The following is a 27,511-nucleotide window of genomic DNA, read 5'->3' as shown; positions in this document are numbered from 1 at the left end:
TACCATTCAGGACATAGGCATGGGCAAGGACTTCATGTCTAAAACACCAAAAGCAACGGCAACAAAAGCCAAAACTGACAGATGGAAAGTTTTAACACCAGAAGTGGATGGGTAAACTCATGGTCCTCTGGTCAAGTATGACAGTTAAACAATTTTTCACAGCCTTGAACCCTAGGATATATTTTTCTGCTTTCAAGATATAATTTTGGAGGTATATGTTTATATCTGATACTTGTCCATTGAAACTGAAAAACCAAAAATCCAATATATAGTCTTTTCCTATAATCAACTTCTGCATCACCACTGGTAATTCTTGTGCAACTTTCTCATCTGTTCTCCAAGCTTTGCTCAGTGCTGAAGGGTTTGGAAATTGAACTTGTATTTGAAACTACTACTTTTAGACCCTACTAGCACTAAAAAGAAGCATTCTAGTAGTATTTGGTGCTTACCATTTAAAATCCTCATCTATAAATATAGTGCTTTCTCTTTGGTTATAAAGAGCTTGTTTCTGATTCTTTGATTGTTTGAGTTTCAACCCATATGGTTGATAACCTTTCCATTTCTTTAGGCTTTCTTCTTATTGACTTTGCAGCACTTGATATTGTTACAGTTATTGACGTTTCTTTGCTTTTCATTGTTTTGCCTTTCATAGTCTACCATATGGGTTCCTTTATGTCCACTGCTTAGAGACATCACATGTTCTCTCAGGTTTTGGTTTTTCTATGTTTTTAAAAACACTTTATTTTTCAAGCTTCACTTCAACACTTTAAACTTCTCTTTGCATCAACTTCATGGTATTTTTGAACCAGTACTCTTGAACATGTTTTGAATAATAAATGAGTGCTTTTACTTTTATTTTGTTTTTGTTTTTCGACTTTGAGACAGAGCCTCACTCTATTGCCCAGGCTAGAGTGCAGTGGAGCAATCTTGGCTCACTGAAACCTCCGCCTCCTGGCTTCAAACAATTCTCCTGCCTCAGCCTCCTAAGCAGCTGGGATTACAGGTGTGCACCACCATGCCTGGCTAATGTTTGTATTTTTATTAGAGACATTGTTTCACCATATTGGCCAGGATGCTCTCAAACTCCTGACCTCAGGTTATCTACACTCCTTGGCCTCCCAAAGTGCTGGGATTACAGGCGTGAACCACCATGACTGGCAGTACTTTTGTGTTAATATAAAAAAAGAAAACTTCACAAATGTGAAGAATAGCAGAACACATTTTGTAGTATCCTAAATGCATTGAATTAAGAGAACTGGTATATGTTTGAAGTGTGTGCCTCTGTATATTTTGTTTATTGTTATACAGGTTGATTTAGCTGAGTGCAATTTTCTGCTTCCACCGAATTTTACTTCAAGAAATGAATCATGCTTAAACAAATGTGAAATACTTATTATGCTCGAACTGATCCCTAATGAATCAATACATTGAGCAAATTTACCTTTCCAAAACAAGCATAAAGCGTAAGTACAAGTCTATTTCAATAAACAAATAAATAACTTTAAAATATACCAGAATTTAGGAGAGTTTTGGTATTCTTCTTATTTGAGGAAGCCTGCAATTTATTTTTTTTTATATTACTTCCTGGTATAGTACTTTGTCTAACATATGTTTGGCACAAATTCTGAAGTCTTTTTATTTCTACTCTTTCCTTCTTTAAGACAAGGTATATAAGCAGCAAAAATGGTAGTGTTTGTTACTGTTTTTTTATTGTTTATACTTAAAAAGGGGATTTGCAGCACTGCTAGAGCTAAATCTGTCACCCTTTCAAACGTTACCATTATAACTGAGAACAATTTCCAAACATGCAATTCTGGATCAAACAACATTGTTATTCCTCAACAGACAGAGTATGATATAATGAATTCCCAGTATATAATGATGCAAACATTTAAGACCCATATTGTATATTATATTTTGCAGAAATGGTTTTCCACGTCTTTACTCTTATTGACTCTAATTTAAGATTCTTCAAACGGAGACTCTTATTTTAACAATCTTTCCACTAAAGACTGTAGATTAGGTGGCGAAACCCCGTCTCTACTAAATATACAAAAATTAACTGGGCACGATGGCAGGTGCCTGTAATCCCAGCTACTCAGGAGGCTGAGGCAGGGGAATCCCTTGAATCCAGGAGGCAGAGGTTGCAGTGAGCCGAGATCGTGCCATTGCACTCCAGCCTGGGCAAAAGAGTGAGACTGTCTTAAAAAAACAAAACAACAAATAAACAAACAAAATACACGTTATAGATTAGAGATGTCCTAGTCCGAGCAAATCTAAGAGGTGATAGAGTAAGATGCCCTGGTCTGAGGCCAAGAAAATCAAATAGGTGACAAGATAAACTGATTCAGAAATTACCAGCTTAGAAATTAGCAGTGTCTTTCTTCTATTGTGTCATCATCAAAATTATGAAAGTATTTTTTTCTTTAGCACTTTCCAGGAAATAGCAATATTTCTTCCTAACAGAAATGCATACAATATATTATTTCATATCCTATTAAGGCTGAACAGTGATGCAACTGACAATCTAATGGCTTTACAAATAATTAAATTACAGATTTAATTTGCATTTCCCTAACTAAAAGATAAATTGAAGATCTTCTTTATATACCTTTTTCTGATGTCTTTTTATATAATTTTCCCATTTTATTTTAATAAATTTTATCAAATCAGTAAATTTTTATTGATACATAATGTTTCACATAAGTTATAAATATTTCATCAGTCTCTCAATTTTCTGTTTATTGTTTGCAGCATCTGTCATACACACTTTACAGTTTGATAATACAATATATCTATCATTTACTTCATAGATTTTGGGTTTTCCACTTTACTAAAGAAGTTATATTCTAATTTTTAATTATTAATATTAGGGTTCCAACTTTCTATTATGAGATAAGCAGCCAACCAATGGTTCCAAAATCTCTAATTAAATAAAACAGTATTTTATAAGTTGAAATGCCATATGAATTCTCATAGAAAAACTGTGGATTGTCTATTTTGTTCTCCCGGCATTTGTTAGTTTCTGAGTCAAGCTTTTGATTATATCAGTCCTATTTTAAGTTTTTAATATCTTCCAAGACTAGGTGTCCATTATTCCTAAATGTTATCATTTCTAATTTATACTCTTTTCACATATACATTTTCAAATTATATTACATTGTTACACATATATATTTGTTTGGATTCTAACTGCAAGTGCATTAATTTATGTATTAATTTAGAGATTAATAATATTGTGATGATTTTTGAACCTACCATTATAGGAATATATTACTCTGTTTAAGTTATTATTTACTCTCATAAAATTGTATATATGTTTTAACATTTATGTCTTTTGGATTTTCTTGTTTATCTTATTTGTTGTTGGTTTGGGTTGTATATAATACTTTCGTATGGGAAGCGAAATGAATGAGGAAATCTTTCCTTTAAGTTAGCAGAAAGTTCAGGAATGGTTAGAACAAATGTATTTGCAAATTTCTATTACTCACTTTGAACTGGAAAAGTTGAATAACGTGAAGAGTTTAACGTACATGAATGAATATATACAGAGTTACAAATATACTTGAAAGTGCAGGAAACAAGAGGAGGAAAAACAAGATTAATGAATATGTGAAGTAGGTGTTTCCACTAATATTGAATGTTGTACAAGGAAGACGATAGTTTTATTTTATTAAAATAATGAATATTCAAACAGAAGGAGTGAAATAATAAACTTTTAGAAACAACAACAGAGACTCACAGTTGCACCTCCACTAGGTGAAGAGCTTGAAGTTATTGCTTTCATCCTTAAAACAAGAAAAAAGTAACTTACAAAAGTGAAAATCTACGACCTTTCTGAAACCCATCAAAAAAATAAGGTTTTAGAACAAATTGACCACCATGATTATCTGACAAGACAGGTTAATTGAAAGAATCAGAGCCGAGATTTTCTTGCCTAGAGCAGAAATCACTTTAATCATAAAGCGGTAGAAATATTTAAGTGGTAGTTTAATTGAATTTCTGGAAACTGAGGGTGGACTAGGCCAATAAAACTTTCCAAATTCAAGTGAAAAGAGAAGAAAAAAAAAAAAAAACAGAGAACACAACATCAAATAATTTAATAATTTGGGGAAATTTTCAAAGTGCATAACATACACATGATTAAAATACCAGGGAAAGAGATAACAAAGCACAAGAAATATTTGAAGTAATAATGGCCAAGGGCTTTCCAAAATCAATCATATACAAAAAACAGATGTAAGAAGTTCAGAAAACACCAAGCACATTTTAAAAAAAAAAAGCTAGCCATATCATATTATTTAAACAGCCAAAACAAAACAAAACAAAAAAACGAGAACATCTTGTATAATGCCAGAGAAGAAAAAAATACCTTACCTATTGTTGTGAGTTAAACGTGTCTCTCAAAAAGGTGTATTCCAGCCTTAACTCCTGGTACCAATTAAAGTGACCTTATTTGGAACTAGGATCTTTGTGGAGATAATCAGGTTAAGATGAGGTCATAATGGATTAGGGTGAGACCTAGTCAAATGACTGATGTCCTTGTAAAGAGGGAAATTTGGGCATAGGCACAAAGAGGAGAGTACATCATACGAAGTCACTTAGATTATAATAATTTGCTATGGCAGTCCTAGGAAACTAATATGCATCAAAGAATAAGGATAGAAGTTACAGCAGGCTTGTCACAAATCATGCAAGCAAGAAGACAGTGAAATAAAATACTTAAAGTGTTGGAAAAAGAAGTCCACCAACCTAGAATGAATGATGACTCAAAAGTGATGGAGAAATAAAGACCTAACTCAGACAAACAAAAACTAGGGGGAATTTACCATTGAAGTCATTCTTTATAAGAAATGTTGAAAGAAGTTTTCTTCAAAGAGAAGAAAAATAATATAAATTGGAAACTCTAATGTCCATAAAGCAAGAGTGCTGGAGAATAAATAAATGTAAAATAAAAATTTTGATTTTCTTATTTGTGATAATTCTAAAAGTTAGCTGTTTAAAGTAATAATAAAAACCAAATTACTGTCTCAAAAAAAATTACTATTACAAAAGTGAAATGAATTATAGCAATGACAGACGAGATGGGATGAAAGATTCAGGAAATCATGTAAGATACCTGTGGTACACCTGAGACAGTATAGTGGTATTTGCAGGATGGCCTAAAATTAGTTATAAGTATATGTTAGAAATGCTACGATAGCCGGGCGCGGTGGCTCAAGCCTGTAATCCCAGCACTTTGGGAGGCCGAGACGGGCGGATCACCAGGTCAGGAGATCGAGACCATCCTGGCTAACTCGGTGAAACCTCGTCTCTACTAAAAAAAAAAAAAAAATACAATAGAGGTGGCGGGGGCCTGTAGTCCCAGCTACATGGGAGGCTGAGGCAGGAGAATGGCCTAAACCCGGGAGGCTGAGCTTGCAGTGAGCTGAGATCCGGCCATGGCACTCCAGCCGGGGAGAAAGAGGGGAACTCCATCTAAAAAAAAAAAAAAAAAAGAAAAAAGAAATGCTAAGATTACCACTAATTCTTTTTATAAGAAATACACTTTTAATGTTAACAAAGGAGATACAATGAAACACATTATGCTCAAAATCAAAGAAGGAAGATCAAAGGAAGAGGAGGGTAAGGCCAATGAACAAATGCAACAAGTAGAACATTTATTAAAACATGGTAGATATGAATCTAAATACACTAACAATTATTTAAATATTAATCATCTAGTCAGAGCAATTAGGCAAGAGAAGGAAATAAAGGGCATCCAAATTGGAAAAGAGGAAGTCAGGCTATCTCTGTTTGCTGATGATATGATCTCATACCTAGAAAATGCTAAATATTCCTTCAAAAGACTCCTAGATGTGATAAATAAATTCCATAAACTCACAGATTACAAAATAAATATACACAAGTTAATAGCACTGCTATGCAACAATTCCAGCTGAGAATATAATAAAGAGTGCAATCTCCTTTACAAGAGCTACAAAAAAATACTTAGGAATACACTTAACCAAGGAAGTGAAATATATCTACAATGAGAACTACAAAACACTGCTGAAAGAAATCAGAGATAACACAAACAAATGGAAATACATTTCATGTTCATTGATTGGAAGAACAATATCATGAAAGCCACCATACCACCCAATGCAATCTATAGATTCCATGCATTTTCTATCAAACAACCAACAATATTTTTCACAGAATTGGAAAAAAACTATTGCAAAATTCATATGAAACCAAAAATGTGTAGAGTAACCAAACCAATCCTAAGCAAAAAGAATTCAGAGGCAACACATTACCCAACCTCAAGTTATATTGTAAAGCTATAGTCATTAAAATAGCATGTATTGGTATAAAAGTAGATACATAGACCAATGAAACAGAATAGAGAACCCAGAAATAAAGCCAAATTCTTACAACCAACTGATTTTTGACAAAGCATACAATTAATAAAAATTAGAGAAAAGACTCCCTATTCATAAATGGTGCTAGGAAAATTGGATAGCCACATGTTGAAGAATAAAACCGGATTGCTATGTCTCACCATATACAAAAATTAACTCAAGATCGATAAAAGACTTCAATATAAGATCTGAAACTATAAAATTTCTAGAGAAAAACCTGGGAAAATCTATTCTGGATGTTGGCCTAGGCAAAGAATTTATGACAAAGATCACAAAAGCAAATGCAACAAAACTAAAAATAGTAAGTGGGACTTAATTAAACTAAAAGGATTTTGCACAGCAAAAGAAATAATCATCAGAGTAAACCTACAACCTACAGAATGAGAGAAAATATTTGCCAATGATGCATCCAATGATGAACTAATATCTAGGATCTACAAGTAACTCAAACAAATAGGCAAGATGAAAACAAATGATCCTATTAAAAAGTGGGCAAATGCCATGAATAGCTTTTTTAAAAGAAGATATACAAATGGCAAAAAAAATGAAAAAATTCTCAACATTATTATCATCAGGGATATGCAAATTAAAACCAAAATGATATCCCCACTTACCCCAGCTAGAATGGCCATTGTTAAAATGTCCAAAAAAAAAAAAAAAAAAAGATGGCACAGATATGGTGAAATGACAATGCTTATAAACTGTTGCAGGCATGTAAATTAGTACAAACTCTGTGGAAAAAATATGGAGATTTCTCAAAGAACTAAAAGATTTACCATTCAATCCAGCAATCCTACTACTGGATATCTATCCAAAGGAAAATAAATCATTATATCAGAAAGATACCTGCATGTATATGTTTATCACAGCACAATTCACAATTGAAAAGATAAGGAATCAACCTAAGTGTTTATCAGCCCATGAAAAAAAAAATACACACACACACACACACACACACATACACACACACACACACACACACACACACACACACACACCATGGACTAATACTCAGCTGTAATAAAGAATGAAATAATGTATTTGTGGGAACTTGGATAGAACTGGAGGCCATTATTCTTAGTGAAGTAAGGAATGGAAAACCAAGAATCACATGTTCTCACTTGTAAGTGGGAGCTAAGCTATGGGTACACAAAGACAGGGTGGTATAGTGGACACTGGAGACTCAGAAAGGAGAAGAGTAGGAAAGGGATGAAAGATGAGCAACTGGGTACAATATGCACTACTCAGGAGATGGGTGCACTAAAATCCCAGACTTCACCACTATACAATTCATCCATGTGACAAAAAACTAATTGTACCCCTAAAGGTATTGAAACATTAAAAAAGTCATTGAACTGTAAAAAATAAAAATTAAAATAAATATTAACCATCTGAATATACTAATTAAGTGACAATACTGTCAAAATGGATCACTAAACAGTAATAATCAACTAGATGTTTTCTATAAGAAACAAACTCTCTTTAATTACAAATACTTAGATAAGTTGAAAGGAAGAAGATGGTTAACCATATACCATGCTATCATTAATATAAAAATATCCATAATAGTTTCACATAAATCAAAATTCAGAAAAAAGGGAAATTAGCAAAGATTAAATAAGACTATTATGTGATGATAAAGGACTATTCTCCTAGAAGATACAACAATCCTAAAAATGTAGGTACTTCAACAGATCAACATACATGAGGCAAAAGCTGGTAGATCTGCAGAGAAAAATAGACATATCCAAAATTATAATGGGGGACTTCAATATATCTCTGTCAGTACTTGATATATTAAGCAGCCAAAAAGTTGGTAAAGATATAGCTGAGCTGAACAGTACTATCAATGTACTTTATGTAACTTATATTTATATAATATTCCATTCAACAACAGCTTTTCAAGTTCACTTAGGTCATTCACCAAGATGGACCATATTCTGGGCCATAAAACGCACCTAAGCAAATTTAAAATAATAGAGATCATACACAGTATTTTGCAGCTCACAGTTGAATTAAACTAGAAATTAATGATGAAAAATACCTGAATAATCCTCAAATATTCAGAAACTTTTAGAAAACTCTTTACAATAACACATGGATAAAAGAAATCTCAAGAGAAATTTAAAAATATTTTGAACTAGATGACAATGAAAGTACAACATAGAAAAATTTGAGGAATATGGTAAAAGTAAATTAAGCCTAAAGCACAAAGAATAAAAGAAATAATAACAGTTAAAGGAGAAATCAATACAACTGTAAACATTAAAACAATAGAAAAAATAAACAAAACCAATATCTTGTTCTTTGAAAATAGCACCGATTGATAAAGCTCTAGGAAAGCTAACCAAGAGAAAAAAAGAAAAGAAAAAAAAAAAACCCACAAGTTCACAGTATCAGAAGTGAAGCACGGGTCATCAGATTTCATGTACATTAAGAGGATAATAAATATATATGATATACAACTCTATGCCTGCAAATTTGATAACTTAGATGAAGTGGACCTAATTCCTTAAATAAATATCAAAACTCACCTAAGGATAAATTGATAATGTATGCAATCCTATAGTTACTATATAAGTTGAATTAATAATTCATAACCTACCAGAAAAAATTAGGCCTGTATAGTTTCACTGATGAATTCTAATAAAGATTTAAGAACAAAATTACATGAATTCTATGCAAGATATTCTAGAAATTAGAAGCAGAAAGAACAATTTCTAACTCTTAGCAAGAAGGAAAAATTATCATAATACCAAAACCAGATAAAGACATTAGAAGAAAACAAAAATTACAAACCAGTATCTCTCATAAACACTTAGGTAAATATTCTCATCAAAATATTAGCAAATAAAATCCAACAAAATGGAGAACAATGCATTACAAAAGTGAGATATTATAGCTATATAAGTCTGGATTCAAGGTTCAACATTTGAAAACCAATCAACGAAATTCACCATATCAACAGACTAAAATAGGAAAATCATATGATCATACACATAGACGCAGAAAAGCATTTGACAAACTCCAATACTCATGCATAATAAAACCTTCCAGCAAACTTGAAATAGAGGGAAACTTCCTCAATTTGTTAAATACCATCTACCAAAACCTTGCAGCTCAAAGAAGAAAGTCTACATGACTTTAAGTTTGGGGATAACATTTTAGATATAGCAAAGCCATGATCCACGAAAAATTTAAAAAAAAAAAATTCTAAGTTTGTTTTGTTTTTGTTTTGTTTTGGTTTGGTTTGGTTTGATTTGGTTTGGTTTGAAGACAGAGTCTTGCTCTATCACCCAGGCTGGAGTGAAGTGACACATCTCGGCTCACTGCAACCTCCAGCTCCCGGGTTCAAGCAATTCTCCTGCTTCAGCTCCCCAAGTAGCTGTAATTACAGGCACGCACCACCATGCCCAGTTAATTTTTGTATTTTTAGTAGAGGCGGGGTTTTGCCATGTTGGACAGGCTGATCTCAAACTCCTGACCTCAGGTGTTCCACCCACCTTGGCCTCCCAAAGTGCTGGGATTAGAGGCGTGAGCCACCACTTCTGGCAAGATTGGAATTTTATAAAATGAAAAACTTCTGTTCTGTAAAAGACAATGAGAAAACAAGCCACAGACTGGAGGAAAATATTTTCAAAAGATACATCTGGGAAAGAGCTGTTATCCAAAACATACAGAGAATTCTTAAAACTTGACAGTAAGACAACGAACAATCCAATTTGAAAATGGGCAAAAGACCTGAACTCCTCACCAAAGAAGATATATAGATAGCAAGTAACCACATGAAAATATGTTCAACATCATATGTCATTAGCAAATTGCAAATTAAAACAATGCATTATCAATGCACACCTATGAGATTGGTGAAAATCCAAAACACTGACACCAAATGCTGGTGAGTATTTGGAACAACAAAAATTTTCATGTATTGCTTGTGGGAATGCAGGTGGCACAGCCACTTTGAAAGACAGTTTGGCTATTTCTTACAAAACTAAACATACTCTTATCATATCATCTAGCACTGTAGTTCTTGGTATTTACCTAAATGAACTAAAAACATGTACCCACCCAGAAAAACTGCACACAGATGCTTATAGCAGTTTTATTCATAATTGCCAAAACTTAGAAACAACCAAGATGTTCTTCTGTTAGGTGAAAGGATAAATAAAATGTGGTACATTAAGACAATGGAATATTATTCATGGCTTAAAAATGAGCTATCAACCCATAAAAATATGTGAAGATACTTTAAATGCATACTATTAAGTGAAAGAAGCCAATCTAAAAAGGCTACATACTGTACAATGTCAACTATATGACATTCAGGAAGAGGTAAAACTATGAAAATAGTAAAAAGATCAGTGGTTGCCTAGAGTTGGCTTAGGCTGAGGGAATAAATAAGCAGAGTACAGAGGATTTTTAGGGCGGCAAAACCACTGTTCATGATACTTTAATAGTAGATAACATGTCATTATTCATTTGTCAAAATCCAAGGAATGTGCCATATTGAGAGTGAATCCTCAACTACAGACTTTGGGTGATAATGATGTGTCAAGGTAGGTTCATCTAATATAATAAATGTCCCGCTGTGGTGCAGGATATTGAAAGCAGGAGAGGTTGTGCCATGCGGGGACAGGAATTATACAGTAACTCTCTGTGCTTTCCACTTATTTCTTCAGTGAATTAAAAGCTTTCTAAAAGATAAAATTTCTTACAATATTTTTAAAATTACTTATCCACCTCATGTGCAAAACTATATTTTATTCCAAAGAAAATGGGACTAGTATTACCTTGTGTTGTTGATGTACCTGTCAAAGGGAAATCATACAAAAGGATGTGTACATCTCAGTGTTACAGTAACAGAGATCTTGAGACAAAGCTCCTATCAGAGCACAGAGCAAATGCTCAATATATGGTTATTATCTTGTAACTATTCGAATGTTGGTTCTGATTATTGTCATCTGTATCTTCATTATGCCTTTCTAGTTGTTATTAATAAAAGAGCAAACTAGGTAAAATTTCAATCTAATGATAAATTGTTTGTTACTCTGTTTGGTTGTTTGCAGCCTTCCTATAAGTCATTTCAGGACATGGCCCAAGGATATTTCTTGTTACGGATAACAAGAAAGGTAGCATTCCTGCCCACTCCAGAGCCGCACATGGAACTATACTTTGCATTTGGATGATTATTCTGTCTATCTTCAAATGATTGTTGATGGATTTCCTGCAATCCATCTGGGTATGGCCAAGGAAAAGGACAGTTTGTTGTTTCTGTTAGGGAGATAAAATTTGTCATGGAGAGACAAAGTCCCAGGTTCTATCCAAGCAAGAGCAGGGGGCACGGGAGGAAGATCACCCGGAAGTCCAGTATCTCCCCCTTTCCATAGCTGATCCCTGGACAAACTCAGCTGCCAGAAAATCCACAAAGCCCATGGTAGGTGACTTTGACACTTTGTGGGGGCTCTAAAACCATCACATTAGATACGGGGCATATTTTGCCACTTACCCTGCTTCATAAATCAAAGTTTCATGAATGTATGTATATTAACATATGTTTATATAAACATTTATATACATTTATGTATGTATATACACTCACAATATATGGCAGAATACTGTTATCTTTGCCCCCCTATTTATGGGTTGCCCCTCATTTCTATGAACCCCAAACATGCCAGGGTTCACTATGTAATTTGTGGCAGTTCAGTAAAATAATTCTCAAGACCCACGGAGGATGTTTCAGCCGTATAAGACTACGGCCCAACCTTAGCAGACAAAGTCCCAAGTCCCACAAGCAGCAGACACCAATAGAACAACAGAAAAGACTTCATCATGATGCCTGAACAAGACTGCATTTATTCACGTGAATGATCCCAGAACAGGATGCAGTGAAGGAACACACACACCTCAGTGACAGCAGCTTCCTTCTTGCTGGTGTACCACCAGAAAAGGAAGTCCAAAGCCCAGGCAGGCCACGTGCTCAGGGGTCTCCTATCTCCACAACCAGGGCATGCATGTCTGAAATTCTGACCTAATGCCTGCATATTCTTCCCCAAAGTCAGAGAACAATTGACTGGTTTCTTTTGCTACAAAACTCATAAAGAAGAAAGAAAGATTTACTAAAAATACAAGTATAAACAATTTTTATTTTCCATATATTTTCTCCTTTTTTAATGTACTTTGTGAAACATTTAAAAAGTGAGATCTTAGCTTTTGGGTTCTATTTGTACCAGTATTTTTCAAACTGTGGGTCATGACTGATTTGTGAATTATAAATCAATTCCATGGGTTATGAGCAGCATTTCTGTAATTAAATAGAATTGAACAATAAAAAACTCTGCCGCTAACATAATATTTAGTGATGATATCTTTTTTCCTAATTTTATGAAGGTATTATTTCCCAAGGAAAAGTAGAAAACTTTTTCCCAAGGAAAAGTAGAAAAAATAGAAAACATTTCCCAAGGAAAATGTAAAAACCTGTTAGATGTTTGAGATTCTGGGTAATCTTGGACATATTGACCTTTAGTTGCTCATCAGTGACAGAGATTCCTTCCCCCAGTACTTGGCCTACTGATCCCAGCTTAAATACAATATTGGCTAGGAGGTGGGTAAGATGTTTTAGAAAAATAATTTTTAAAAAGTAACACATAAAGCAGTTGGTTTTACTAGTGGATGATATAATTCAATATTGATAGCGTAAGTTTGCTTTAAATGAAACAAAAACATATAACACATTTGGCAAAACATTTGCATACATTGTTCCAGTTTGAAAACAAATAACAAATATTTAAAAAGAAACATGGATATTTGAGTACAGAAATTCCTTTGTATACTTGTATCTTCTGAATTTGTTGGAAGCAGCTTTTCTTTAATGATCCACATGTATTTAATATGGACTTAAGTGTTTAAGTTATATGGACTTTTCCATCAGTAACTAATTAGGTGCAACAAAAAATACAGTATTGCATCATAACTACAACCAATAATATGTCATCTGGCTAGAGGTGGCTGGGGCAAAAAAGTGTGTGTGTATATGTATATTTACACAAACATATATACACACACACATATATACCTGCATATACATATATATGTATATATCTAATAAATATTAGATAACAAGCAAGCAGAGGCATTACAGAGTATCCTGGAAAGCAGATTAACATCATGAAATCTGGTTGTAAACTGTTTGAGTATTATAGATGGTAATAAAACTAGTGAATCCAATTACAAGTTATAAAAATTTTTAATAGGATACAATTAACTCAAAAGTTTTGAAAAAAAAGTTTGCCTTAAAAATTTTATAGTTTCCAAGGCACAGGAATTTTTTTTTTAATGGAGAACAAATAATTGAAGACAAGAGAGATGCGGTTTATAAAATTTTGTAATTTTATCAAAATGAAAGACCTGGGTGAAAAACTCATGATTAATTCAATATCCATCAAAAATTTAAAAGCCTATTCTAATAAACTGAATTTCATTTAGGCTCTGACTTTTGTTATTCATTAACATTTTATTGGACCCACTTATATTTTAAAATAAAACCACTGTATCTACAAATAAAATATATTGAATTGCTTTTCATAAATTCAAATTTGTAATAATCAGAATTGTCGTGGCAGAGGAAAAAGACGAACTCTTGTACACAAAAATTTATAGACATTTAGTGTTGTTTGATTTATAACAAGGGAAACCTGAAGAATAAAAAGCTATTGCTAAATAATATAAAATAGTGGCACAGCTATGCAAAGTGATTATTTTAAAAATCACACAAAATTTGCCTAGATTTCTTATTTAGCTCAGAAAATGCTCACATGTGATATTAAAGAGGAGAAAAGCTTGCCTAAACCACATATATACATATGTGTATACACACACACATGCACACACAGCAAGAGGAATAAAAAGGGAAAAATAATTTTAAAATGGTGTGTGTGTGTGTGTGTAACATGTATGTATTCCACAAGGGAATTCTTGTCTCCTCTGAGGCTCTCAGAGTTCTAGATTACAGGCTGGATGATTCTTCAGGGAAGGAGACCCTCAGTTATGATTATTAGGGGCCAAGGGAGAAGCTGTGTTACAATTCAGGTCCTGTGGCAGCTCTGCATAGCTGAGGCAGCTAGAGAAGGGGCTGAAGTACTCCCAGTGGCTAGAGTAGCAAGTCTTCCTTTGCAAGGGCATTTGGCCATCACATGATCTTCTCCACCACACTATGTAATCTGAACCCAGCTAAATGTATACTTGTTATGCATAATAGATTGATTGAACAATAGAGATGAAATTAAGCCAACACTATTATATCCAAAAGTCCAGTCCATTATTCACTCAGGCTTTAGAAAAATCATTTGTCCACAAGAAAAACACCAATAATATAAGACTTATCAGAAACCCTCTCCTATAGCAGATACATTACATTATTTATATAGAAAAATATATCTAGCAAACTGCATAAAAATCTGTGGAAACCTGTCTATTTTGGGTAGATTATTTGATCAGAAAGAAATTTCCCAAAATAAAGGAAAACTTCTCTCCAACTGTAACCTTATTTGCAAATTTATAATAAGGAAAACCGGAAGAATAAAAAGCTATTGCTTTTTATTTTTTGCAACTGAACAACTTATCTTTGTTTACTAAGAAGAGATTCTTGTGATTTTACTGGAAGAATATAAAATTATTGTTTTATTATTTTTAAAGGTGCCACAAATGTATACACGTTTTATAATTTTATTTGGAAAAAATCATATTTACCATGTATCAAATTATTGGTCCATTCTTCACTCAAGTAACAGATTGGTCATCTAGGTCATTATTAACTAAGAGTGAGCAACTAAATAATCTAAGTTTATTGCCCTCTTTATTATGAAATTACATTTTGAAATCAGAGTAATATATGCTTTTATCAAATGACTATGTTTTCTAAAATATATGGGAACTGTATGTATATATAAAATACTATTTTAATATTATATCAATTTTTATTAATATCTAATATATATTAACATGACACATTAATATATTCCTTAGTTGCACTCTTAATATATTTATTATATATCATGTTTTATAATTATATATTATATCAATGTATAAGCATAGAACTCATTTCATTGTGCTTCCCTTTATTGTACTTTGCAGACGTTCTTTTACAAATTGAAGGTTTGTGGCAACCTTGCATTGAGCAAGTCTATTGGCACCACTTTTTCAACAGCGTATGCTCATTCGGCTTCTCTATGCCATGTTTTAATAATTCTCACAGTATTTCAGACTTTTTCATTATTATTGTATCTGTATGTTGATCTGTGATTAGTGATCTTTGATGTTACTTTTTTTTTAAAGGAGTCTCGCTCTGTCGCCCAGGCTGGAGGCTGGAGTGCAGTGGCGTGATCTCAGCTCACTGCAAGCTCCGCCTCGTGGGTTCACGCCATTTTCTTGCCTTAGCCTCTGAGTAGCTAAGACTACAGGCGCCCGCCACCACGCCTGGCTAATTTTTTGTATTTTTAGTAGAGACGGGGTTTTATCATGTTAGCCAGGATGGTTTCGATCTCCTGACTTCATGATCTGCCCGGTTGGGATTACAGACGTGGGCCACCATGCCTGGCCTGATGTTACTATTTTAATTGTCTTGCAGTCCCACGAACCATGCCCTTCTGAGATGAAAACAAAATTAATAAAGTTGTTTGTATTCTAACTGCTCTCCAGCTGTTTGTTTCCATCTCTTCCTCTCCTTGGGCCTCCCTATTCCTGAAGACAAAACAATATTGAAATTAAGCTAAATGGGTTAAAAATCCTGCAATGGCCTCTAAATGTTCAAGTGAAAGGAAGAGTCACATGTTTCTCACCAAATCCAAAGCTAGAAATGATTAGGTTAGTAAGGAAGTCCTGTCAAAGCCAAGATAGCTCAAAAGCTAGGCCTCACATCAAACAGCCAAGTTGGAATGCAAAGGAAATAGTCTTAAAGAAAATTAAAAGTGCTACTCCAATGAACACATGAACGATAAGAAAGTGAGTAAGCCTTATTGCTGATATGGAGAAAGTTTTAGTGTTCTTGATAGAAGATGAAGCCAGCTACAGCATTCCTTTAGGCTAAAGCTTAATCCAGAGCCAGGCCCTGACTCTCTTCAGCTCTATAAAGTCTTAGACAGGTGAGAACACAGCAGAAGAAAAGTTTAAAACTACCAGTTTGGTTCATGAGGTTTAAGAGAAAAAGTTATCTCCATAACATAAAAGTGCAATGTGAAGCAGCAAGTGTTGGTGTAGAAACTGCAGCAAGTTATCCAGAAGATCTAGCTAATGTCACTGACGAAGATGACTATATTAAGCAACAGATTTCAATGCTGATAAAACAGTCTTATGATGAAAAAAGATGCCATTTAAGACTGTCATAGTTAGAAAGGAGAAGTCAATGCATGGCTTCAAATCTTCAAAGAACAGTCTGCATCTCTTGCTAGGCACTAGAGGGCCTGGTGAGTTCAAGTTGAAGCCAATGTTTACTTACTGTTTTGAAAATCCTACAGCCCTTAAAATACATGCTAAATCTACTACTCTTCATGTAATCTATAAATTGAACAATATATCTGGCTTACAGAGTGTTTTACTGAATATTTTAATGACACCATTAAACCTGCTGCTCAGAAAAAATAATGAAAAATTCATTTAAAAGTATTACTGCTCATTGACAATGCACCTGGTGACCCAAGAATTCTGATGGAGATGTACAAACAGATTAATGTTGGTTTTATGCTTGCTATCACAACAACCATTCTACAACCCATGGATCAAGGAGTAATTTTGACTTTCAAGTATTACTATTTCAGAAACATACTTCATAAGTTAATAGCTGTCATAAATAGTGATTTATCAGGCTGATCTGAGCAAAGTAAATGGAAAACCTTCCGCAAAGAATTCACCATTTTAGATGCCATTAAGAACATTAGTGATTCATGGGAGGAGGTCAAAGAGCAACATTAACAAGAGTTTAAAAGGAATTGATTTCAACCATCATGGATGACCCAGAGGGGTTTGTAATTTTAGTTGAGGAAGTAACTACAGATGTAGTGAAAATAGGAAGACATAGAATGAAAAGTCTAGTCTGAAGATGCAACTGAATTGCAGCCATCACATGATAGAACTTGGAGAAGTAGTAGTTGCTTCTTATAGATGAGCAAAGAAACTGGTTTCTTGAGATAAAATCTACTCCTCATGAAGATGCTGTGTACATTATGAAGATGACAACAAAAATTTGGACTATCACGTAGACTTACTTAATAAGGTTGCAGCAGAGTTAGAAAGGACCAACTCCAATTCTCAAGAAACCTCTATGTGTAAAATGTCATCAAAGAGCACTGCATGCTACACAGAAATAGTTTATGAAGAGTCAATCAATGTGGCAAACTTCATTGTTGTCTTATTTTAAGAAATTGCCACAGCCACCCCAACCATTACCAACCACCACTCTGATCAGGCAGCAGCTACCAACATCAAAGCAAGACTCTAGGCCAGAAAAAAGATTATGACTTGCTGAAGGTACAGATGATTGTTAGCATTTTCTAGCAATAAAATATTTTTGATCAAGGTAATACACATTTTTAAAAACATGATGTTATTTCATACTTAATAATCTATAGTGTAAACATAATTTTTATATGCAGTGGGAAAACAAAAAAGAATCCTTTAACTTCATTGCAATATTTGCTTTATTGTGGTGGTCTAGAAGTGAACCCACAATATCTCCAAGGTATGACTGTATTATTTTATATAAAAATGCTATGCCCATATGGAAAAAATAGTCATTTGCTGGAAAAGCATATATTACTCTTATTTCTGCATTACATATATGTATACATAATTGCAGTAATTACATACACATATATATAAGTAATTGAAGTTATAATCATATATATGTGTGTACGTGTGTGTGTGTGTGTGTGTGTGTATATATGTATATGTAACAATTAACTGTAGGTACAGATTGAGCATCCCTTATTCAAAGTGCTTAGGACCAGAATTGTTTCAGATTTCTGATTGTTTCAGATATTGGAGTGTTTGTATATACATAGTGAGATATCTTAAGGATGGGACTCAAGTCTCAACATGAAATTCATTTATGTTTAATATACACCTATGAAAACAGCCTGAGGGTAATTTCATGCAATAGTTTTAATACTTTTGCGCATGAAACAAAGCTTGTGTACGTTGATCCATCAGAAAGCAAAGCTGTCACTACGTCATGTCTGTGCTCAAATAGTTTCAGATTTTGAAGCATTTTGGGTTTTGAATTTTGGGATTAGGGATGCTCCACCAGTCTATATACATACACATACATACACACACAAACCACACATATACATACATATATACTGTACATATACAAAAACTGTGTGTATATGTATGTACACACATACACACATACTGTATACACATATGCACACACAGTAAAGCAGTAATATTGATGGGCTCCATAAAAGTATACAGGTAGAACGATGTTGGAGATTTACTAGCTCACACAAAATTAAGACATCTATAATGTGTAATATATATTTCAAAGCTATAAATGCCAGGTTTTAGTTTAACAGATAGAACAGATAGCAGATTTAATGTAACAGAGAGAAAATGTTTTTTCTCTTAGCCCCAGGGGTTCTGTCATGCCATAAAAGCAAGTACACTATTTAAATTATAATAAGAATCTGAGAAAAAGTCTTCTGTAGGCTGTATCAATTTTTTTTTAATTTTTATGTTTTGTTTTAATCACACCAATTTTCAAGTTAGTTGACCATAAAACAGCAAACAGTGAGGCACTAAACTTGTGAACTCATCACACAGTATCAAGCATAGTTCCTCTCTTCTATTTAAAATATAAATTCTAATTATGTGAGAATAGTTTTTTTAACATGAATAAACAATATCCTAAATAATTTTACATAACTAAACTAATAAACTAGAGAACTTGCTATAGATTCATGTGTATAATCATTCAGTAGAGTCACAGAAACAAAGATATTGTTTCTTAGAAATTCTGACTCCGTGAAACCTAAAAAAGTCATAATTGGTCTTTGTAGATGTATTGCATATTTTTCAGCAGGTAAATCATTCAAGCTGGCAATATTTTACTAAATTTCAGTCTTAGAAAAGAAGCAATATTTTAAAACGTAAAACAATGAAAACTTTTTTACAGAAGGGAAAGGTTTATTACAAAGAAGGCTGAGGGAATGTAGAATAAGTCTGTCTCTTTAATAAACTGCTCCATCCATCATCCAAAGTACACAATATTTTACTTTCATGCCAACACATTTCTTTGGCAGTGTCATCACATGGTGATAAGAGCACAGTCATTGAAATAAGAGACAGTTGCAACTTACAAGCTGAGTGATGCTGAGTGATATAGTTGAGTTCACCCATCTGCAATTCCTTCATCAGTCAAATAGAAATAATGAGATATACTGTATAGGGTTCTTGCCTGTAAAATGTGTATCATTTCATATGATGCCAACAGCACATTCCATTTACTGTTATTTTTATTTACATTAGTTTCCTGTACAAATACATGCCATTTTTTAGGGCACATGCTGTTGTGTTAATGAAAAAAAAAGGTACTTAGTAGTAGTCACCTGCCTTGCTATGTTATTTTTCCAACTCCTAGGAATATGACACCCAGTAATATCATAGCATGTTATTATTCTCTATTTTTATCTGCCTTAATATTAGATTAAGACACAGGCAAAGTAACTACAAATATTTTGGAGGTTTTTGCTTCCATGATTTATTTCAAAGGAAAACCAATTTTACCTGAGATGTTGTAAATATTTGAAGAATATTAAATCTGTTTCTGATTATTAATACCAGAATTCAGGAAAACCCTACACAACATTAGTATACTTCAAGTTTTCCAACTTAAAACCTGTAAGAAAATAAGCATTATGCAGATCACAAGAGTGATCTCAGATAATTCAAAGAATTTGGCCAAGGTCAAGGAGCTTTTAAGGAGCCTAATCAGACATAACAAAGGCTTTCTCCTATAATCCACCTGTAGAAGCACTGAGGGTTGCAAAATGATGCATCCAGAAGTGTGATAATTAAAATAAAATTTCTAGCTGATTCACAATAATGAGGGAGTTAAATTTGTCAGAATATTGAAACAGTATGTGTGAGTTTATGATTTCTTGTTTTGGAGCCTCCTCATTCTAGAGAAACAGAAAAATCTGTCACACAGAATGCTGTCAGACCTCAACATCCTACCTGTAATTTCCTACTGTAAGGGCCTGGAAACTTTCCATACTATTTGATGTGATGGAAAACAAATAAATATCAAATTGCTCCTTCTCTTTACAGTGGCTTTCTACTAATTTTGTTCTAATAACATTTTGCGGGGTAATACAAATTAGGCAAATATTAACACAGCACCTAATGATGAAGCTTGAAGTTGTAAAAATTGACCTTAATAAATATTGGGTTATTTTATTTTTATGATGCCATAGTCACTAATATTTGTAGGGTTTTTGATAACGTATGCTTTGGGGTCCAGCTAACAGCAGAAAACTGTAACCTTCACTTATAAGATGAGGTAAAGAAGTTTGATTATGCTAAAAACCCTTGCATATATAAAGCCATACTTTTTAATAAGATGCTCTGTTAACAAGTCAATATTTATAGAATATTCTTATGTAACTCTGTTATCAAAATAGTTTAAATGAGAAAAAGCAAAGGGTATAATGAAATGTGCATGGTATTCAATTTTTCTATTTAGTGAGTGCACACATGAACAGAATAGATTGATACAAGCTGAATGTAACCTCATAAACTAAAAATAATACACAAATAATCTCTAGAGGTTGCTGAAATATATACACCTTAATTATTTTAGTATCTCAAGTCCTAACTAATAGCCATACATTTCTACAATGCTTTATTTGGATAAAATAGCAGCATGAAATGGACGTTCTCGCCTCACCAAATGTTGATTCAGAGCTTTAAAAAGAAACATAACAAAAGAAAGATTTAACCTCTCAGTTATTCTCAGAATAATAATTTCCTCTGCAATAGCTATCTGCCCCTGTCAATACAGAAAAAAAAAAGATAAAAACATAAAGTTAATTCTTCTTGTGTGGGACAAGTACTAATAGACTAAGTTAGAAGTTAAAAAATTGGCAGTATACTTTAGACTTGAAACAGATGAATGCGCCAGAATTAAGCATTTTTTACTGTTACCTGGCAAAACAACCTAATACAGTTACATAAACGTAATTGTGTGCAACACATTTTTCTCAGAAAAATCTACCTATAATCCATTATGAAAGATCTACTCATTCCTCCCTTAATCTATGTACATACCTAATAATTTCAAGTGGAACCAGTCTCTGTAATAGTTTCCTATTGCTACTATAAACAAATGACAAACTGAGTAATTTAAATGCACACACAAATATACACACGTACACATACTATGCTCTGTCTTACAGTTTTGGAGGCAGAAGTACACAATAAGTTTCACCGTGATGAAGTCAAGGTGCTGGCAAGGCTAGTTCTTTCTGAAGATTCTAGGCTAGAAATTGTGTCTTGTGTTTTCCAGCTTCTAGAGCAGTGGTGTCCAAGTTTTTGGCTTCCCTGGGCCACATTGGAAGAAGAAAAATTATCTAGGGCCACACATAAAAATATAGCTGATGACTAAAATAAATCTCATAATGCTTTAAGAGAGTTTATGAATTTGTGTTGGAATACATTCAAAGCCGTCCTGAGCCACATGGGGTCTGTGGGCTGCATTTTGGACAAGCTTACTCTAGAGGATGGCAACATTTCTTGCTTGTGGTTGTACCACTATTATCTTCCTCATATGTCAGGAGTTTCACCCTATCCGACAAGAAACTCCTCTACATATCTTTTCTAGACAATTCTATCACTACTTATGGCTTCTGCTGAGATACCTTTGTGGATTTCATGCCTAAGCACATGCCTAATCTCTTCACAGTCCCCTGTGTGATTAAATACTCTGATCGTTTGATCTCCTCCAGACAGTAGCAAAATGTTGTCAAGTCACACACTTGGCTTTTTTTTCAGAGCATGCTTTCCTGACCGTGAATCTCCTCATAGTAGCAAGTTTTGAAAGCCCTGGCTCACTTTTGAATAAGAGTTTTGCCGCCAATTTATATCTTTCCTCTTATATTTCACATTTCATAAGAAAAAAACAAAGCCACATCTTCAACACATTGTTCAGAAATCGCCTCGGCTAAATATCCAAGTTTATCAGATACAGTCCTTTCCACACAACTAAAAAATATAATTCAGCTAAGTTTCCTGCCATCATACAATAAGGATCCCCTTTCTTTCAGACTCTAGTACCATATTTTTCATTCGTTTCTGATCTCCCAACAGCAGTCCTTTTAATATCCGTATTTCTACCGATAGCCTGGATATAAGGCTATCGGTAGAAATTGGTAAAATTATAAGGATATAATTAAATATTCTCTAAGACAATAAGTTTTTCTCCTGTGCTTCTCACTTCCTTCTGCATCCTCATTAGAAACCCTTTTAATGCCCATAAACCTACAAACATTCTGTTCAAGACTCCCTAGGCATTTTCTATAATGTTCCTCAAACTTATTTCAGCCTCTACCCATTACCCAATTTTAAAGCCACTTCCACATATTATGGTATGTGCTACAGAAGTACCCCACTTTCTAGTACTAATATCTGTACTAGCTTCCTATTGCTGCTGTAACAAACTGCCACATAAAAAGCTACTAGCCCTGGAAGAGGGGGTGATGTATGCAAATTGCAGAGAAAGAGAGAAAGAGATAGATACAGACAGAGAGAGAGAGACATTGCCTGGTGTTCAAATCATAAGGTGGGTCTCAGTGCTACTGCAAAACTAGTTATGAGACTTGAAAAAAGAATGTACAATGAGTCATGTGCTCTTGTAATTTAAAAATTCATAATTAGAGGCATTTGTGATTGTGTATTGCAAAGGAATTCCTCAACTAATCTTATGTGCACCTCAACCCATCTCAAACAAACATTAGGGAAACATTTATACCTACTAAATGATTCTATAAACTGAAAACTGAAAGTTTATTTTTAATTTTTTTTATATTTTATAGATCTTTAAAAAATCAAATGTGTAAAGAATAATTGGAAAATACTAAGCTATGAGACGTTCAGCAATTCTATACAGTAAGAAACTTATTCCTGAAACAATGTAGGGGAAATTGGCAGAACAGCACAGTGTACATAAAAGCTAATTAGTTAAAACATAGTAATAAAACTCCAAATTTAAATTTAAATAAAAGGGCTAATTGAAATAGAGAGCAAACAAAGAAGACTGTAACTGCATACTAATATGTCTAGCTTAATACTTTTGCTGAGGACAAAGGCATACAATTCATTAGAGATAAAAATCTGCAAGCATAACTCAAAACTAAAGTGAAAAATTTCATGAAAAAAGATCTAGGGAAATGAGAAGACTGTGAGGTCATTACTGAAAAATGCCAATTTTTTCTGCTTGGTGGAAAGTAAAGTTGAGAGATATATTTAGCAGTTATCAATACTAATGAGCAACAAGTCAGAGATTTGAGAGGTTAGAAGGCTATAATGTCCTGATGTTAACTATAATTTATCATCTCCAAAATTTTTTAAACGATGGTTAACGCTTTTGTCTAAGGTTGACTAACTCATGTGTAATAATACAATTTTACATAGCAACTAGAAGACTTTAAAAAATCGTTTTAATTTTACTTTCCAAAAGAAAACATTTTGGAAAGGTTGGGTCAGCAAAATACCTTATTTGCTTTGTTTTACTTCTCTGGGTCCAGTTCCACCCTGAGCAGCCCTTCCAGTCCCCACCACTGACTTTACAATTTGCCAACACTTTTTTCATTGTTGTGTTTAAGGGAAGCTAGAAGAAGGTAAAAATCAAGATAGGGCAAACATTTATTACACTAGCACAATTTGATCCCAGCATTATAAAATTCCTTATGGGGAGAAGTTGTTTAACATTTACTGAATGAAAGATTTACTTTCTGTCAACAATTTTTAGGGTACTCCATCTACTACCTAAGGTTTCAACAGGCATTCAATACATTACATAAAATATAATGGCTCATGAAACAAATTTCTCCCATCTGTTTTATTCTCTGTATCTCACAACTACACCAATAATTCAGCTCCTCATCCCTTGACTGACTACAGCAATAACCTTCTGATAATTTTCCCTGACACTAGCCACTAATTTCTTCAATATATCATCTGTATGCCAAAACAGTTAAATTCCAAAAACATGTAGCTGATAAAAATAGATTCGTTGCTATAAATATCTGATGCCCACAGAACCATATTAAATTAATAATCATAACATGACATGGCCTACAGCTAGCCCAAACCCAGTTTTTCAGCCATGCTCTACTGTATCAACAATTCTTGAAGTTATTCAAACTTGTTATAAAATTTAATTTACTAGGAAAAATCTCACTATTTATTTTTTTGGATCTTATCTTAATCTCATCACAGTGGAGTCAAAACAGAGCTAATGATTTATTCACCTGTGTTAACATAGCTCCTTTTACATAGCTTAATAATAATTATAGTAATAATAAAAGTGACATCAAAGGTATGTTACATATTCATCTATCATATTCTATTTACCATCATGTAAACTACTTTTGGTTATCAACTGTAATCTTCAGCATTCAATTTAATGCCTAGAAAATGACAAATTTAATCAATATTTCATACATAAATATGATTAAAAGAATGAAGAAGTAAATTTACTTGTTGAAATCTCCAGAATGTTGGACTATTTTTCATAAAATATGTTCATGAAATTGATAATTTTTTTTGGTGTTTCTGACTACTTATTTATACATATCTTTTTGGAGATAAATAAGCTTAGTCAATTCATAACTTTTATTAAGTTAAAAAGTAAAACAGCAGTATATGGTTAAAATATTCCATTGGTCTTCCGAAGCCTATAAGAAAAAGTACTTCCACTGTATGCTATGACAGAGGACCCTGTCCCAGACTGGACTTCCAGCTAAAAAAACAAAATAAACAAAGCACAACAACAACCCAAAAATCTAAAAACTAGACACAATAAAAAAATGAGATGATTGTTTTTCAGGAATTGACAATAGGGACTTTCATATTTAAGAGAGTGGAATACGTGAGGATCTATGATTGCCTAACTTTCTACCTGGAAGCACCTGCCTTAATGCAAGAAGATAAAACCCAAGCATATTGGCAGTCTTTCTAAACTGAGGAGGTAAATACTGGAGTTCTAGGTGGCTGCAGCACTCGGAATTTTGGAGAAAAAGTAATTAAAATGATGGAATGTTTTAGAAGGTACAGGGTAGAAGGACACATTAGCTTGGAATATCAAATTAGGGTGGCTTCCATGAGCTGGCTTGTACACTGGGTGAGACTCTGCAAAGTCTAAATGAGATTGCCACTGTGGGACTGAGAACAGAACAGAACTAACCAAGATGGTACAGTGATAACAGAAGTTGGAATTCCATGTTAAGCTGAGTAGAAAAACCTCACTGAGAATGTCAGGCTTCATTATGATGCCTCAGAAAGACTTTGTTTTGAGAGTTAAAACTAGGCCAAAGGACAGAGTTCAAAACTCAAATAGACCAGTAAACAGTAAAAAGAATGATCAAACCAGCCACAAACAAGGATCTTCATTAATTTAGTGGTCTATCAGAACAAAACAAAAATTCTATACTGCTCCTTCAAAAAAATAAAAACTTTACTGAACAATCTGAACACCTAAAATCTATTAGACCTGCCAATAAATAGGAAAATGTGAAGTATAATCAAGAAAATAAGTACAAACAGACCTTAGATGTTGTATTTAATTGACAAGGACTTTAAAACTGCTGTTTTTTTAATTTTGGAGTTTAAGAACTATAAATCCATTGCATGCTATGACAGAGGACCTTGTCCCAGACCGGGCTTCCAGATAAAAAACAAACAAAGCACAACAACCACAATCCAAAAATCTAAAAATTAGAAACAATAAAATAACTGAGATGATTGTTTTTCAGGAATCAGACAATAGGGATTAGATGATATAGTTTAATAAGTATAAAAAACTATACTCAAGAATTTCAAAAAAAAGTTTTATAATGAGTGAACCAATACAGAATTAAGTAGAAAAATGGAATCTCTAGAAAAATAAAATAATGGGAAATTCAGGAATGAAAGCAAAACAAAGATATCTGCTTACTGTCCAACTTTATACTGGAGATCCTGTACAATTTAATGAGGCAAGAAAAAGAAATAAATGATTAAAAATAAAGAAGTAATTTGTATCTATTCAGTGGTTATCAATGTAGACAATCTCAAACATATCTACAACTTCTACTATAAAAAATAAAATGATTTATCTGAACCACAGAGTACAAGTTTGCTATAAAAAATAATTATAAACTAATGACAAATTGATATAAAGTAAAAATTTAAAATACTACCCACAGCACTAAGAGCATAAAATACTTATGAATATACTTAATATATGTTCAGGATTACAATAATGAAAGCACAAAATATTGTTGAGAGAGCTAAAAGAAGTATTATGGATTGAATTTTATCTTCTCAAAAGATATGTTCAAACTAACCCTACATACCTATGAACGTGACCTTATTTAGAAATAGAGTCTTTGCAAATGTAAACCCAGTTTCAATTAGGTCATATTAGGTGTATTAGTTCGTTCCCACATTGCTAATAAAGACATACCTGAGACTGCAAAATTTATAAAGAAAAGGGACTTAATTGACTCACAGTTTCACAGAGCTGGGAAAGCCACAGGAAACTTAACAATCATGGTGGAAGCGGAAGCAAACACATCCTTCTTCACATGGTGGAAGCAAGGGGAGGTGCCAAGCAAAAGGGAGAAGAGTCCCATATAAAGCCATCAGATCTCATGAGAACTCACTACCATGAGAACAGCCTGAGCTTAACTGCCCCCATGATTAAATTACCACCCACCAGGTTGCTCTCATGACACATGGAGATTATGGGAACTATAATTTAAGAGAGATTTGGGTGGGAACACAGCCAAATCATATATCATTAGGTTAGGGTATTCTCTAATTCAATTACTGCTGTTCTTTTTTTTTTTTTT

This window comes from Colobus angolensis, unplaced genomic scaffold, assembly GCF_000951035.1.
Source record: "Colobus angolensis palliatus isolate OR3802 unplaced genomic scaffold, Cang.pa_1.0 Scaffold201, whole genome shotgun sequence".
Lineage (NCBI taxonomy): Eukaryota > Metazoa > Chordata > Mammalia > Primates > Cercopithecidae > Colobus > Colobus angolensis.
The sequence above is the reverse complement of the archived record's forward strand: the minus strand, read 5'-3'. Positions refer to the sequence as shown.